The sequence below is a fragment of the Acyrthosiphon pisum genome, chromosome X (assembly GCF_005508785.2).
Source record: "Acyrthosiphon pisum isolate AL4f chromosome X, pea_aphid_22Mar2018_4r6ur, whole genome shotgun sequence".
Classification (NCBI taxonomy): Eukaryota; Metazoa; Arthropoda; class Insecta; order Hemiptera; family Aphididae; genus Acyrthosiphon; species Acyrthosiphon pisum.
The window spans coordinates 38,449,967-38,463,642 of record NC_042493.1 but is presented as its reverse complement, the minus strand read 5'-3'; the positions used below and the strand labels follow the sequence as shown (position 1 = coordinate 38,463,642).

Genomic DNA, 13,676 nt, shown 5'->3' with positions numbered 1-13,676 from the left:
TTTTTTTTTAAATTTATTTTTTTCTGTGTCTGTCATCGCCTTTTAGGGCAGTAAAAGTGCTTCGATTTTCTTCAACAGTATCTTTTCTGATAGGAAAGTGAATCTGGTTGGTACTTTGGGGGGGTCAAAAGTAAAATTTTTCTAGTAGTTTTCAAAAGCGCCGTAAAAAACAAAAGAAAAATTAAGGAAAAACGGGAATTTTTATACAAAATCTGTTTTCGAGAAAATTGATTTTGGTTTTTGGTGTAACTTTAAATTAAATTAGATACATGACATTTTCACTGGTTGTTTATATTTCCATTTTCTATACATGATAAAACTTTCAAAATATTTTGATTTGCTTTGAACTGTTTAGGAACGTTTTCATTTTCCAATATTATTCATTTTTTTTTCTATGAATGTCAATAAAACTTTATTTGTTAAGTAAAAATACTTGAAAATTTAATACAAGGCTCCTACTATATAGTTTCAATGATATTTGAAAAATATTAAAAAATCGTTAGTCACAGTTTTTTTTTATTAGCATTTAAAGTTCAAAAATTAACAAAATATGGAAAAATCACGAAAATTAGCAAATTATTTTTAGTTAAGAATTCGTAAAAATTTTTTTTTAAATCTTAGGATTGAAAGTTTAAAACAATCTTCCACGTAAGTAGTTTATTCTGTTACCAAAAAATCTATAAACACATAAGCACAGTTTATTTTTATACTCATTTTAAGTTCAAATTTGGACGAAATTACATATTAAAATACCTAGAATAACTATTTTAGTTATTTTGTTGCGATTGTATAATATTATTCGTGGGTACATGAAACTTCTAAAGTATACTTTTATTTATCTATGATAGTATCACGGTTTGTTGTTGATGTATAACGCGTTATAAGTACCTAATGGATATTGTGATATGATTAATTTGAAATTTATTATAGATAGGTACTTATTATTGGTCAATTTTTTTTTTAATACTATATAAATAAGTATATAATATATCTTATATCTAGACTAACATACCGTCTCCGCTCAGAATCGTTTTTCTTATACAGTGATATCATATCATTGAATTCAAATTTAATACTATCCATTATACAGTGACCCACTTATAACCTACTGTACAGTAGAGCGACATCCACTTACCCACCTTTTTTAAAAATATTCTTACAAAACAATCAAGTTAAATTCGTATATTTAAATAATACCGTATGCATTATTTTTCTCTGGATAGTATAAGTTCTTCTCGAAAACGTCATGTAAAAATACAAAGAAGCAGGGCCCCTCCTCAAAACCGCCACTGCATACAAAAGCTACGATCCTATAACATACCATAACACAGTATCATATTGATGATACACATATTATAATAAAATATAATATACAATTTAACATTTTATGTATGACGTATTTCCCCCTTTTTTTTTATAAAAATATAATTTTATGCACCTTTTTTGACTACCTTTATGCAAGATATCGATAAACAAAGAAATATATTCCATAAAAAATTTCAAATTGTTAGATTATGACTGTAGACAGACAGTCCCGTGCAACCGTTGGGGAATAAATTTGTAACAATACGTTGTCGGAGCGATAACAAACAAGGACCAAATGGTTGTTTTTGAATATTCATTGTAAGGAGATATAGATTATCGTATTCAGTGGTCACAGCGACTAGATTTATATTGACAGTTTTTAATCAGTCAATATATTATAAGTGTGCGTTGATTGTGCACGCAAGTATGATTAATAAATGAACAAAATAAAAAAAATCCGTTAAATTTCGTGCTGTCCGAAAATCCGGAGCCCCATTACTGAGTGATGCGTTAATGGGATGTATTATAAATAGCATGCATGCGTGCATTAATTCTACGTGGCATCATAATATTGAACAGTAATATGGATGAACATATAATCAATACCTACGAATCACTATAGTTCGCTACATGCACGTCAATTATATAGCCCCCCCCAAAGCAGTCAGGTAAACTTTTATAATCGAATTATTTTTTTACGAATTTCACGTATGCTTCGTTATTTTATATTTTTAGGAAATCAAATGGAATTGAAAGGGATTAACTGTGTCCAAAAATGGCAACTTTTAACTTTGAAAATATAGAACCATTTTTTGAATTCCCCTGCAAAAGTGTAAACATGCGCTTGTAATAAAATCTCATAATTTTTGGGTAGGTCACTCGTAACCGTTTCCTCGATTTTATTATTAAAGTGTTCAACATTTTAAAATCAGGCAAAGGTAAAGAAGGCACAAGAGGTTAGATACATGCTATTATTTATGTTATGTGAATATCTATTTAGGTAACATGTTGCAAAATGTTGGTATTTTATCCAACAGATTTAGGGTTTTCCACACCGCGCATAGTACATAGTTACATGCTCAGAATAACTAAGTTAGTTAGATTCTAAATTCAAATAAATTGATATGATAAAGATAACTTAACTATAAAGAATATACTATATACTGTATAGGTTCTATATTCCAATAGATTCCTTTTTCGATACCTCAATAATAAACGATTCATTGTCAAACATTTTATTTTTAACAATTTTACAACACTTAAACACTGTAAATATATAAATACTTAATAGTAGTTAAATATAACTACTGTCTACTGACTAGCTGTGTAAAGCTGTAGCTAACTGTAAATATACGCGCTTAATAAACGACGTCGCAAAACGACAGGAGACAAATAAATTATGGATCGCAGCAATCGTGGCGTGTTTAAATCGGCAATGTGTATTGCAACACCAGAAATGCGTTGGAATTACATTCGAAAAATGATTAAAAAAAAAAATCAAAAAGTTGGGTTTAAAAAATGTTAATTTATTTAGACTTGCAATAAGATGGTCCTATTATTAGTATTTAGTTATTACAATTCATTTGTTTTTAATGAATCTCTACAGTAATGAAAAAAAACGTAGGGAATATAAATAATGCGAGTTTATCGTTTTTCAAGCCCTAACAGTCAAACCCAACGAATCGTATTTACATTAATAAGTAAGTAATATTGTTATATGCGTCCGAGGTGGGTGTATGGTGTATCTTGCACGAATTCTCAATATTAATTCCCGATTTTCGGGGAAAACATCTCTTATATACATATAGATACCGATCTCGTTTGCCTTGCGTGGTGCCCGAAAGTCCAGATACGCGGGGCTGAAAAAAAAATCAGTGGACGGTAATAATAATATATGATGTGTTTAACCGGAAGTACGACTAAAAAAAACGTTGGCTTTTATTTTTTAGGGTCGAAATTCGATTAATCACAAATCGGAGGCGCACATAGTGTACCTACTTACACAATATAATATATCCATATGGTTTATCATACAATTATAGCGCGTCATTTATTCCATTAGTAACACAAATACATACACACACAATGCAGTGAGGAGGAGGGGGTGACTTATCGAATGGCAGACGCTATTGTGTGCTCGGGCAAACGAATAAAAGCTACTAAACTACGGGGTCGAGTGCGTGTGTGTTTGTGGAATTTCAACGAAACGGCGGTTTGTATTGCAAAGGGCGACGCGCGCGAAGAGACTATAATACAGCGCGGGGATAAAAGGCTTGCCGGAGAATTGTTCGGTGTGCAGGAGCAGGAGTAGGACGAGGCGTGAAGAGAAAATGTTCAGCGAGAGAATAGCGTTTCCGTCTGGCGACGGTGAAAAACGGTCGGACAACGCGCGCACGCGCGACACAAAGTCCCGCTGCAGCCGGCGTCGGCGGCGAGCGCGGCGTGCATTTCCGATATACACCGTGAGCGCGACGACCACGCGCAAATGACACACCGGCGGCGGCGATTTTTCGGCGCTCTCCGTTTGCATACAAGCGCGCGCGCGCACACACACACACACACACGCGCGCGCTTCGTCGCACCGTAACGCTCTCTAGCCGCCGTAAAACTACACATATATATATTAATATAAATACACCGCGGTGGGTGACGAAGGGCGGCGGGCGGTGGTTGGCCGGCGGGCGGCGGTGGTCCCTGCGCGGGGTGCGGCGGTCGCGGCGGCGGACACACCATAATACGCGGGTTAGGGAAACGCGAGCGCGAATCTACACCGCCGCCGCCGGTCGCAACACACGATTTACGGGGCCATACGCGCACGCACACCGGACGCAGCACGACGTGGTACGACCGCGAGACCACGACACCGCGACACCGCGCGACCGACGGTTTCGTTTCGGCGGATTTTCGTCGGGTGAAAACAATTTTCCAGTAAAACCATCGCACTCGTCGACTACAGCCAAACACCCTCCCCGGACGACGTGAATAAGAATTTATATCATATAGTTATTTTTCTACACCGGTCACCGCCGCACTTTTCCTGGGACTTTGAGGCCTCTCCGCGGTATAGACACAATATTACATTATTATATCGCAATACATTTTGTTCGTTATCGTTTTGCCAAACCGTCGGCACCGGTGGTAAATCACCGGAAAGAAACGGGCAAACCGCGACCTATTATAATAATAAAATATTTCGAAAAAATATCGATTTTCCAAACAAACTCGCAACGGTCTTTGCCTCTAATCGCCGTCGACACGTTATCGCTGAGTGGTGCAGGTGGTGGTCGTCGTTTGAATATAAAAAAATTATTATAATGTATGTTTAATATCATCCAAAACATACGATAAGCTGTATCGTTGCAAAACCGGCCGGGGCCCTGTCCAAGGCGATAATATTCACATTGTCGATGTTTAAGCGATTTGGCCGTAACGAGATGTCTGTCGTGGTTTTGTGCAGGTAACTTTGATTTTTATTATTGTAATTATTAGTTATTTTTGTTGTGACGGTTGTTGTTACCTTATTTGGTTTTTTGAGATTCGAGAAATTGAAATTTTTAATAGGGGTTTTTCCACTCCGCGTCAACGCCGGCGGCGGTTTGTATCAACGGTAGGCAATTACTAGATTTGAAGTTATTCTAGAATTTTGAAAATTCTAAACTATTAATAATTAAAGTAGTAAAAATGAAAAAATGTTACTCGTCGAACATAATTTGCCATTATTCCCGACTATAAAATATTATAGTATTATATGTAACATTGTAACAGTGTTTTCATCAAATACCATTCATAAACAATCATAACGATAACACAATATTTTTATTACGATTTATGTGAGCTAATTTATTTACGTATTATTTCAATATAAAATAGACATTATACCATATTAATTATTATAATATCACAATAATAGTATTGTGATAATCAACATCTCTCGTTATGATTGTGACAGTGAATTGTCTACGTGTGCATTTTCGTATAGACAACTCTATTAAAATGTTCTCCATAGCACTTTAGCACTCCATTAAATTCAATCAAATTATATTATCCTATTTTATTTTATGTATACAGTAGGTAAGTGCTACGTATAGCCTTATAATATTTTATTTACGGTAATTTGTAATTATATTTTTTTTAATTGCTTTTAATCTGAACGACTTTTTTTATACTGTAGTAATTATTATTAAGCAAAATAATATCATGAATGTAAAATTTTTAATTACATTTAGCTTTGCTCAATGGTCATATTCCTATTTTCTTATAAAATACTTAAACTGTTTAATTCTGTATTAATTATAATAAGTCGGGTAATAAGTAATAATAAATACACTATAGAATTAAATTTATATCATGAAATATAAATATTTAAATGTATATTACCTATACTTAGAAATTTAACTTAAATTGATTGACATTCATAATCTATGTATAATATAATATATTATTTATATTAGTTACACTTTTATTCGTATTTTATACATATGCTCATTTAGTATTATAGTAGGTAGTTGAAAAAATTTGATTAATACTGAAAAATGAAGTGTTTGAAAAATTCCTTTAAAAAAGGGACTTGTTCACGAATTACGTTCATTCTGTTAAATGGAACTAAATTCTTTCCTAAGTAAAGAACATTTTTTGTTCATTAACTATTTAGGCAACAAAGTGTAATAATACCGAAGAAGAGACACCGCCACACTGCAATTCTGAACATTAACAGCTGTTTATACACATGTATAAACATTACAAATATTATAAAATAATAAATAACCAATAGTAAATAATACATACTCGTACTCGGTTTTTCAAACGCTAAAAATGTCACACCGATAAGGCTGCCGCGGCTGACTTGACATTTTGTAAACATCGTCAATATTATCGTATCTATCTATATATAAATAGATTTGATTTTATAGCTCATTATATTATATTGGGTCATATTGTCAAAAATTCTAAAGAAGAATTATAAAAACTGTTTCTCTTAATTAAAAAAACTATTTAAATTAGGTACCTATATTTAACAAGTTGACTGCCCTAACAATTTCACCGATTTTGCCACGAACGCCTTTGCCCTTTAGTGTCATATTATAATATAATATTATGAACCCGGGACGAGTTTCATTTAATATGATACTCAGATTTTATATGAGAGTTTCTGGCATGGGAATAGATATAAATAAATAAATTTACGAAATTGGCAAGCAGGTAAGTAAAATATTAAGGGCAATAATTGAAAACTTAACGTGTATCATATATTGTGATACACTTGGCAGTCAACTTGTTAAGAATAAATTAACAAAGTTTTAAACGAAAAAAATCATTCATGTTCCTCTAAAAAATTAACGAATTTTTAATATGTTCTGGTTCTTTCACCCGAGAAAGGAACTTATAAGTTCCCGATAAGTTGATGAAAATTAAACAAAATCAATGGAATGAGTTCCTTTGAACACGTTTCTTCCATGTAATACGCAGTATTATAATATAATGTGATATTTATATAGCATATAAATTATTGAACTATACAATATTTTCTATAAATTTAATACATTTTTCTGACTGTTAGAAATACAATTAACTAAAGTTTATTTTTAACAAAATATCAAATGTTGGTTATTTATGGTTATATTAGTTAATATTTATTACTGTTTAAATATTGCTGAATTTACGAATACAAACAACGATTTTAAATCGAATGAGATAGTAATAAATCAGAGAATAATAAAGCAATATTTTTAAAAGCCAAATTGTGGAAGTTGTGGCACAAAAAATAAGTACCTTCCTAGGTAGGTGCATTATTTCCACAAAATATTTATAATATTATCGTTTAACGGTTTTTTATTTCAACATTAAAGTTTTTACTAAAAGTTCATAAAATATATGATTTACTATACATAATACATTTAGTATTTGATTTATATGCTTAAATACATTGTTTAATATTTATACTTGCCTACTATAAAATAAAGATTGATTAGATTTTCACATTGAGGATAATAATTATTATGTTTATCGTTTAAGTAACCGAGTTGTGTGTACAAAATGATGTTTGAATTAATCATCTATTTACATTTGAAATTTGATCAACTTAATTTGAAGAAAAAAATATAAATTAATATTTTATTCTAAAGACATTCGGTGGTTGTGTACATTTGGCGCACACTAAAATCGAATTTTCCCTGTGTAAAATTGGAGATTACGTTGTTTAGTAGTTCGATGGTCATTGCCAAAAGGGCTTATTGCCAAACAATTCAGAGAAAAATTATTTTCCAAACACGTTTTCGTGTTCAACATTATTATCAACAAGATTTGTATCTATTATTTGTTTAAATATGACAGTCAAAAAATAAACCAAGAAAATGAGTAGGTCGCTATGACGTGAGATTATACTGATTTTGGATCAAGAATGTAATTCGATACCTATTCACATGACTGTAATGTTATAAAATATCAGACTAAATAGTCAAATTGGAAATTTGTGAATTTTAAAATGCACGAATTACCTATAATTAAATATCCATAACTTGATTGTAGACTTAAACTATTAATTAATATAATATATTAGGCATACACGTAAGTAATGCTTATTATAAGTGATTTATAATTATTTGAATTCTCGCATTTATAATAATATAATCAATGCTGTACTGTGCTATCAAACAATTTAGTTTTATATTTATATTTTTGATTGTGATTAATTTGCCGTCAGGTGATGAACGATAAATCATTTTAGCCGTTTGCCCATGAACGCGTTACATTCAAATTTTAAACATACTATTTAAAATTTAAAAAATGGTGCCTACTTAGTTAAAATATAATTTAATATTGATGCACTATCCGTTGTTTAACATTTAACGAGTAATAATTGTAAAATTAAATTGCACTGTAATTTTAGTTTGGACAACACTGTTTTTTATTTAGAGTTGGTTTTTTGTTTTATTTATAATGCTTACGTGGCGGCATCATGAGTTTACTGCTTTTTGTACGAGAGTCTTAAAAATATACCTACCTACATGGCTAGATCTTAATCTGTTATCTGTGTTACAATTTATGGTTTACAAAACGATAAATTTTGTTTTAATTAAAAAAATATATATAAAAATTGCTTTTTCTTTTTGTTTTAAAAGTATTGAAGTAGGAGAAAATTATGTTTATGTAAAACAGTTCGCTATTCACTAAAACTGTAAAAGTTTAATAATCAAACAAAATCATTTGCCTGAAGTTATATTCTAGTCATATTTTTGTTCATATATTACCTTCATTATAATACATAAAATAGTATTCGTTCAAATGATATCTTAAACTTAAGCCCTAACATGTAGAAACAAAAGAAAAATAGTGAAACCCGTTCAAAAAAAGTATTTAATTACTCTGAAATAAATTAACCAGTTAAACATTATGCGTATTGATCTTAATGTATTTAGGTACCTACCTATATTATCGATAGTTAAAAAAAACAAAACATGAAACAAGTCAACTTCGTATGAGTGTACCAAGATCCTTAGAAATCGGTTGTTTTAATCTGGCGAAAATCTCTCTTTAGCTCTAATGTAGAAAACCATCAATCACATGTTTAGCTACCTGAATAAATCCTGACACTATTGATAATTTTAATCAATGTGCGTCAATGTGTCATCAAGAAGAATCTGTGAATAATACATTATTTTTCTATTCAGTTAAACTTAAAAGCTAACCCAGTAACCCGGATGGTCAGAGTTAACCCGAGTGAAAAGCGTTTTAAAATTATTAAATTAAAAATGTACGCTATATAAATTGTATGTGTTAAGTTTGTAATCAACGAAAAAGGTATTTTTGTACTTAACGATTCAAATATCATTTTAAATTAAATGATTCTACTAAAAGTAATGAGTAAACATTAAATTACTTAATAGGTGGGTACTTTTTCACAAAATTATACATTGTAATACAAGACATAAACATCCAAATCTGTAATTCATGAACGTGCATTATATATTATTACTTACCCAATCATTTGTACATGGCGCTTAATAATTTTTTTTTTTTTAAGTCAGTTCAACTGTTACATTGTTTTAGTATATACGCTTTTATTTTTGGGATCATTTATTTTTTTCAATTCATTTTTTTAATGGAATTATTAGATTTACGTAAGTATAGCCGCTAAATCATTTTTTACGCATTTATTTATAAATATATAAAAAAATAGTTTTCAAAATCAATCGGCATTTTTGAGGAAAAAAGAATTTTCCTGTGATGTAGAGTAATCCTGTGATTATCCTTTATAAGCCTTCATACACATTATATACCTATGTCTATAGGTCTATAAACACATGTTTTTCGTCTTCAATTTCTATGTTGAAAATTATTTTTTAGATAAAATTTCAATGATAAATGTTTATCACGTCTTAGCATTATTATCGAAATGTATACTAAACTCTGTGTAAAATAACATTTAAATTAAACGAAATAAACGATGAAAAATATATCATATTTTATTTATCCAACTTTATTTATACTAACAAAATTTAATACTTAGTCAACCAACTTTCCAACTAGGTAGGTAATAAATAAGGTAAAGAATCTTTTAGTAAATTTCAACGTTTAACTCTATCATATTTGGTAGATTGAGGTCTCATTCTGTATGCAAAATATTAGGACGGGCTAATGGTAGAGGAAGATATTTGCATGAAGAAACTTCCCCTCCACCAACCCCATGACCATCACAGCTGTTATTTGTTGTAAGTAGGTTACCTGATATTTTTATAAATATTAAACAGTGCATTTTCATACTTCAAATGAAGAGTATAATAATGTTATTATAATATTTGTAGTTTTGAGAGAAATTTAACTTTATTGTAATTTAAAACCGTCGTAATGGATTAATCTTATACTACACTATTAAATAATTAATTGTATAATTAAGCTTTTCTAAGATACATTATAGATTTTAAGCAAAATGAGACTGTAAATTATTTTCATTTATTTTTATTTACTAGTACCTAGGTATTCTATAAATACGTCATATTTGAATACCTACTTACATTTCTAAATTCTAATCTTTAAAAAGTTATTGAGGGTTTTTGCCTAGGTTTTTGCATTAAAAAATTAATCACATTTTATAAAAATGAATTATATAATATTCATTTAATAGTGTAAGAAATTAATATAATATACTAATTTAATATATTTAATAAATTATAGATAGATAGACATATTTATTGATTCGTTATCAAATTTTGTTATTAAAATCAATTGAGATCACAATACATTTCATGTTCCAATTAAATTTAACAAATTTAATATGAATGATTTAAAGTAGTTTGTGAATCATTTACATCTGTATTATTTATACTTAATAGGTACCTACTGGTTTTACAATAATGAAGGTATTTATTTTCAGGCATATTTTCATAGACATGTTTTCAGAGCATCTTAAACCCACAAAATGTTTTATGAAGTATGTTTAGATAAGTATTAGAAATTAAACATGCATTTTACTTTACACACATAACTTTTAAAAATATGATAACAAAGCCGAACAATTTTAAATACGCTAACATGGTATTAACAACATCTTAACCATATTGGGGAAACCAAACTCTAATTAAAATCTATTTTTTCAATGTTATAATTTATTATATATTTATTAATGCTTGAAATATTAAAACACTCGTTTAAATAAAAAAACCACACTTTTATACCTTGTTTTTATTTATTGAAAATTTGCTCGTTATTGTAGTGGTACTCGTAGGGTAATAATAAATCATATTTAATTTGTTTAGTTAGGTACAATTTATCTGTGTCATACATATACTTAATTTTCTATTTTTTTCATAATTATAGGTATATCGCAATTTAATTATTAAAACATTAAACTGTATCCTGATGGGTAATTTGTTCTGTTTGATTATCATTAAATCCCCAGTATGATAAATTATAATATTGGGTATATTTCTACCTACGTACCTAATAAGCTGACGTGATATATTTTTTTCGATACAAATTTTTATTTCATAAATATGTTTACTGTAGGAGGTAAAATTAGTTAAATATAATGAATTTATTAATATGGAAACATTCCAATTTCATTTTCCCCAAATACATATACAATTTTGTAAAATAGAAAAAAAATAGGTTTTTTGCAAACGAATCAGTATTTGTTGGCTTTTTGTCGCTTTTTTTGGACGTTATCCAAAAATCTAAACTTAGTTGCTCAATTCGATGAAGTTCATTATTACAGCCCACATTAACAAACAAATATTGCTCTGTTAATAGATTTCGTCCGTTTAAACTTTATTAGTTTAAATGTAAGGTAAAAATGATTTAAAAAAACAATGGGTACTACCTAATACCTTACCTACCAATATTTATTATTTTTTCAACTTTTAAATGCATTATAGTACATTATATTCAAATCCAATGGGACGTGACTACGGATTTTTTTATACAAAAAGATAATATTAATATCTAATAATATAGTCCATTTAATTTGCATTTTTAGAATTTTTAATTCATAAAACAAATTACCTATAGGTGTACACGGGTCTTAAAATAATACAGTCAACTGATAAAATAATATATTGACATTATTTAAAAGGTATTCTGATATATTTGGCGTAGTACCGTATCATATTTCTGTATAAATATATCAAATATAATATTGCTGTAAACATAAAAAGTATTTCAATAATAATAGTTTTATATCGACTCTCAAGTATCGTATTTTTACAAATATACAGCATACAGGTATCCAGCAAATATTTAGATACTTATTTAAACAAGGACTTGCTCAACATTTGACATTTGTGTAATGAGCATCGGTTAAACGTTTATAATAATATATATTATTATGGGTCGTATTTGAAATTAAGCATATTATTAAAATCTTTAAATAAGATAAAAAATAGTTTCAATACATACAAATTTAACATGTACCAGGTACATTGTACTTATACCTATTATAGATTATATATTTTCCCTTTGAAACATTTCGGGATTTTTTTACTTGCCAGTTTATTATTGATAAATATATATATAATAATGGGTACCTATTTATGTTTATAGGCGTATTAAGCTTAGTATTTGATTTGTAATAATGATTCATTTTTATGTTGGTGCATGTATAAACATACAGTGTAAGTTTTAGAAAATATTCAGAAAATCTAGTTACAAAACAATGAAAAGTCAATCTTGAAAATGTTAATTTATAAAAAATAATAAAATTGTTTAGTTTTATAAAATATAAAATTTAAATAAAAATATTATTTATTTCTTTATTTATCAATCTTAATATAACAGTAGGTATTTATATTTTAATTGGTTTAAACAATTAATTTATATTTTTCAATTTTCTTTAGAAATTAATTTATATTATAATTTGATTATTCATTTAAATGTATTAATCATCGTTTTTTGGAATTGCTTAATTTTGTACACTTGTTCAGTATTTAATGACTTGATCGATGCCTAAATATTCGAGTTGTTCTTTTTTGGTACCAGAGATAAATTTCAAAAGACCAGAATGGGTATAGCGAGGAGTCAGTGACATCTTATTGTGCCACCCTCCGGCAGCATTTGATGTCCTTGGCATTTCATTTAATATCCTCGACAGAACTGTCAACATTTCAATAGGATATATTATTATATGTACTATGTACAGGAGGGTTTCGCTTGATTGCATTGTTCCTATAACGTCTTTTTATTTTTCCAGATATGAAATCAAATCTTTTTCATCCTTTTCAAACAAAACAATGATTTTTTTTTGAGCCTCTACCTGAACTTTTTTAAATAAAATTTTGGAAATGAAAAAAAAAACCAAATATTCAGAAAATGGGAAATCATATTTAGTTGGGTTCTTTCATATTATATTGATTTCATCTTTAGATTGCTGAATTTATTTATGAATAATTAAAACTTTGGACAAGATTAAATGTTGAAACCAATTTTCAAAAGGCTGAATTTTAAAGTATTCATAGTTTTGTAATTTTATAATAATAACGCAATATTGTCATATTTGCCATTTGTTGTGTTTTTTATAAATATGTTGTGTTAAATTTATTAATTTTATAAACTGTTTTTTTATAGTTCATTTTCAGTGAGCCATGAGCATTTTAATATATTTTTTTTTATTATTAGCATTACTATTTGCAGGTGTTTTGTATGTAACAAAAAACTATTCTTCGCTATAAAGTTTAAAACTAAAATATAAAAAACCAAGAGACAATACTGATAATGTTGTTATCTTTAAAATTGGCAAAAGGTCAATTCACTCTGACATTAAAATAAATGAAACTAAACGCGAACTGCTAAGTTTAAAGTATAAAATGTTGCGGTGTTCCGCGCTCGAAAGACAGATATGATTCGGTCCTCATAATATATTTTTTTTATTAAATTAGTGATTA

The 13,676-nt window shown here is 28.8% G+C and overlaps 1 protein-coding gene across 1 annotated transcript in view; it reads left to right on the top strand.

Annotated features, from left to right (window-relative positions):
* Window positions 1-4,078: 4,078 nt before the first annotated feature.
* LOC100158683 (galactosylgalactosylxylosylprotein 3-beta-glucuronosyltransferase P) overlaps window positions 4,079-13,676 on the top strand; it is a 60,768-nt gene continuing 51,170 nt past the window's right edge. Inside the window, exon 1 of the mRNA XM_029486086.1 lies at window positions 4,079-4,762. The gene's annotated coding sequence lies outside the window, so the exon portion shown is untranslated. The remainder of the gene's footprint in view (window positions 4,763-13,676) is intronic.